The sequence below is a fragment of the Microtus ochrogaster genome, chromosome 8 (genome assembly GCF_000317375.1).
Source record: "Microtus ochrogaster isolate Prairie Vole_2 chromosome 8, MicOch1.0, whole genome shotgun sequence".
Taxonomy (NCBI): domain Eukaryota; kingdom Metazoa; phylum Chordata; class Mammalia; order Rodentia; family Cricetidae; genus Microtus; species Microtus ochrogaster.
Genome location: NC_022015.1, coordinates 66,533,678 through 66,537,383, shown reverse-complemented (window position 1 = coordinate 66,537,383; position 3,706 = coordinate 66,533,678).

Below are 3,706 nucleotides of genomic sequence, written 5' to 3'. Positions count from 1 at the left end.
CACACACACACACACACACACACACACACACACACACACAGAGAGAGAGAGAGAGAGAGAGAGAGAGAGAGAGAGAGAGAGAGAGAGAGAGATCATGCATGTCCAGTAAACTCCTTAAGGGAGAAAGTTAGTTAAGAAAGGAATTAAATCATCAGGGGATTCTGGAGGGGAAGGTTAGTGTGCTAGGCTCCATTTTTAGGTGGTAGAAAGAGCTAAAAGGTTTATTTTCAGTAAAATTATGAATAAGGCACGGATTGTATTTTAAATCAGTGTGCCGCTTCTTTTCTCCCAGTATGCACAGAGGCTACCAGGTAACCAGGCAACCTACATAAACAGTCAGGGAGAAGCTGATGGCTCTTGATCAGATAGCACAAACATAGACGCCCAGTCTCTATGGGCCTAGGTCTGGAGTTTTGCTCTAGGTGGTAGAAACAAGGAAAGGACCCAGGCCTCTAGATGATCAGTTGCAAGGTATGCTTTTAACAGCCGTTCTGGCCATGGGGGTTGTGGGTCTGTCTCTGGGCTGCAGTTAATCATCCCTTCTGCTGTCCTTGAGGGTAAGACACAAGGTGTAAATTTCCTGAAATAAAATCATCAGTAAACTGAGGTGAAAGTGAGCGTAAGGAGTTAGGAATCATTTAAGTGGAGGTAAAACCAGAGCAGCAGCTTGGGCAGGTAGTAATTCTATGTCCTTGGAGAACTGTGAATACCTTAAATGGAATTGCTCTATACCTACACCCTAAGCACTGACCAAACGTCACTGATAAAGGTAACTGCAGGAAGGCAGATCTCTGCATTTACCTAGGAGAGAGGAACGTGGCCTGCAGTGGGAAACTGTTCTGAAATAGGGAATTAATCCCCAAATATGTAACAGAAAGCTACAGTGAAAATCTACAGCAAAGGACAGCCACTTTATTCACAAAGCAGTAACACCGAAAAGCCCTACTTTTGGTTAGCCTTTACCAAATCCCTTGGTTCTGATAAGTTGCTCGTGAAGATGACCGAGCCATTAATTACTGTATACTAATGTAGCTAGTAGCTGGTTGTAGCCTTGTGGGGGGAGGGGGCCACTGTTAAACTGGCGAAGCTACCAGCAGCCTGAAAAGTATAAATTTCGCCTGAGGAAGCAAAAGTGCAGACCTAGCAGCTTCCAAATCTATTAAAAATGACAGAAACTTACTGGTTACCTAGACAGCTACCCCAGGTTCCTCTGTGGTCATTGGGCACACAGAATCAGTCTTCAGCTGCAAGACCCCAAGATCTGACAGACTTGCCTGTGGAGCAGGAAGTTGGAGGAACCAGCCTGTCTTGTCTAGGCAAAGTGGGACAATCAACTTCCCAGCGTTCCATTTGTCCACAGTCTGGACAGGGTCCTGGCAGCAATTGAGGGGAAAGGCACTTTTTTCCACCCCATGGACAGCTTTGCCACATTTTGTTGTTGTTGTTGTTTTGTTTTGTTTTTTGACACAGGTTTCTCTGTTTCTCTGTGTAGCTCTGGCTGCCCTGGAACTCACCCTGTAGACCAGGCTGATCTTGAACTCACAGAGATCAGTCTGCCTCTATCTCCCTGAATGCTGGAATTAAAGTGACTGCTGCTCCACTTTGCCACATTTAAAGCAAGCTCCAGGCAAAAGTTCCTCTGCATCCACCCATCTTCTTTGGAAAAGACAGAGGTGCTGCCATGAGTTGGCATGTCTCTTTATCATAAAAAAGTTTTTTTATTAAACATTTTCAATGCCATGTCCTCATATCTCTGAAGTATTTGAGGACCATTATCTGTTAAGGATATCTAAACTAGACAAAGGTCACTTGTTTCTAGTTACTTGTGTTAGGCTTAACTTTGAAAACATGTATAAGAAGATAAATCTGAAGATGTCAATGAATTTGATCCTCTATGAGGTGGCTATTTGTTGAATTAGGAGTGGCGGGGCTGCGTCCCAGGCACCCAGCCGCCCACACGGCTAGCTTAGCTTATGCCCCGAAATAATTACACGGAAACTGTATTCTTTTAAACACTGCCTGGCCCCAATAGTTCCAGTCTCTTATTGGCTAGCTCTTACATATTAATCTAACCCATTTCTATTAATCTTTGTAGCCCACGAGCTGGCTTACCAGGAAAGATCTTAACCTGCATCTGCCTGGAGTGCGGGAACCATGGCGACTCACTGACTCAGCTTCTTTCTCCCAGCCTTCTGTTCTGTTTACTCCACCCACCTAAGGGTTGGCCTATCAAGGGGCCTAGGCAGTTTCTTTATTCCTTAACCAATGAAATCAACAGATTGATATATGACACTCCCACATCAGCTATTAATATGTATGTCTTATAATATTGGGATTTTAGAGCTTTATCTTTTTTAAGTTTAGCCTTTGAAAAGAAAACTTCTGAATTGAAGCTCTTTTAATATCAAGATAAGACTTTTGACTCATAAACACAGTCCATAAAGTGACTGGGGATTTCCTGACCCTTTAATAGTACATCATTATGGGACACAATAGTTCTCTGTATGACTTAAGTTATCAAACTAGCTACAGCTTGACAATGTTAGTAAAAGCAATGAGGTTTGATATACATTCCTAAATGGGTCTCTGTTAACCTGAATAGACCTTAGGTAAGGAGAGACCCTCTGCCAGACTGCTTACGCCTTGCTTCATCATAGCATAAGAATGTACTTTCTGGTGTTTAGCTATGCTTTCTATTAAGTAAATAAAAAGTTCAGTTATTTAGTTATTAATATTATTTATTAGCAAATGTATCATAATAAATTGTCCTATAAATTTTAAAATGTCCCATACTCTTATAAATTTAAGCATTTAAAAACTGTGTTTTTTAAAATATCCAGTCTATTTAAACTTTCTGCTGATGTCTAAAATTTTCTTTGAAAGAAGTTTAAGATTACTCAACTGTGTCTTCTGATAATATTCGACTAGACTAAATAATAAGCCTCTTATTATTTCAAGAATAAAGACAGGACACTGGCATGGTCTGCAAAAAAATAAAACCAAGCTGCAGCAGCATAAACAACAATTCAGTGTCTCAGAATCAACACCAGTGGATTACTCTCACATTGCAAAATCTGGCTTCCAACAAGATATGTCCCTGTGCATGAATGCATGGGAGTGTAGCTTTAATATCTCATTAAACCAGCATTTTAAAAAAGTTTTATTTTTCATAAACCTTATTTTCACAACAGGACAAAAATTATCATTCAAAAATCCACCCTAATCCAAAATATCTTGGAAACTTGTTGTTGCCTCCTTGATAGGAATTCTTTTAATATCAAGATAAGACTCCAGATGGTCACCTTTAATCAAGATGGTGGTGAAGTCATAAGACCTTCCTTTTTTCCAACTCTAGTCAAAATGGTGACTGCCCACGTGACTGCCCTTAGTTTAGTTAAGATGATGGTAAACCTTTGTCTAGTTCTTTTTCTGATGATGACCAATAATAACTTGTAATCAACCCCTCTTAAATGTTGACAAACATCCTCAACCCATATTTTGTGAATGTGGGTGTTGTTTTCTATAAACTGCTTCCTGCCATCTGGGGATTCTGATATCTTTGGGGAATCTTGAGAAATCTGCGATAATAGTGAAGTCCCAGCTGGAGTAGTTCGTGAGGTTGAACCATCTCAGCCAGAAACCTTGAAGCTGTTTTGAATGCAGGATTTTGAGGAGATCATAATAGAGGCATTTTGAAATGCTGGAT